We start from the raw sequence: 975 nt of genomic DNA, 5'->3' as shown, positions 1-975 counted from the left end.
AAACTTACATCAGCACACACATAACGTTAGAATGGTTGCTCCGATTTCATTTTCTGTTCTGTTCACCTGTCTACGTTTACCCTCCGCCATTCTTCCTCGCCATACCGCGTTATCATGATTCATGGAAACGTCGTGTGATCATACCTTGGTAACACCATTACCTCAAATATTTAACATTTGCAAGGTCGGTCCCCCGTCAATATTTGATCTCTTGAGAGTGCGAGCCTACTCTTTGAAGCTCTCCGCTCTTAAGTGTGCGCCATGCCGTCGAAAAAAGATAATACTACATTAAGGAAAATAATATCGAAGGCTCCTTGTTCCTTAAGCAGCTGTCGCCCGTGAAAGGATCTGACGGCAGGTGCAGAAGTTTTCCTGACCGAGTAATGTAATCAGGTCTTAACGACGCGCCAGACGAGTCCCGACAGAAGAAAAAAAAAGAAGCGGTTTTCTTTTTTTTCTTTCTTTGCCAATATGAGAAGAAACGAGAAGGAAAAAGGGAAAATTGTGAGCACATGAGCTGTCAAAGCATGTGCGAGTTATGTGTTGGGTTAATGAGTTTTCTCGCCTTTGGTGGTTGCGTTACGACTTCTCCTGTTGCTGTCCAGTCACGGCAGCTTCCTTCGCACTGGGCCAAGGGGGATGGTAGTATTGAAAGTGAAATTCGTCGAGAAGACGATAAACGCAAAATAGATAGACAAATAGAAATGGTCTCTCGCTCCCTCTTTCATTCTCCCCATCTCACTTGATGACACTGCACTTTTTTCTAGAATGAATACTGAAGATAGGAATTCGTCATATAATGTTTAAAGATACTTGATACTGCACGGTGCTAGGCATGAACTCAGCGACCTTTGCCAGCGTGACATCTCCGTCCACATTGAGGCAAGAGAATGAAAGCTGACAGTACACCCATAATGAAAATGATGTGTTTACATACAAACAGGAAACGATGATAAGCAAATAGAAATAAAATAA

This window comes from Penaeus monodon, chromosome 19 (genome assembly GCF_015228065.2).
Source record: "Penaeus monodon isolate SGIC_2016 chromosome 19, NSTDA_Pmon_1, whole genome shotgun sequence".
NCBI classification, from domain to species: Eukaryota; Metazoa; Arthropoda; class Malacostraca; order Decapoda; family Penaeidae; genus Penaeus; species Penaeus monodon.
This window is presented reverse-complemented; position numbering follows the sequence as displayed.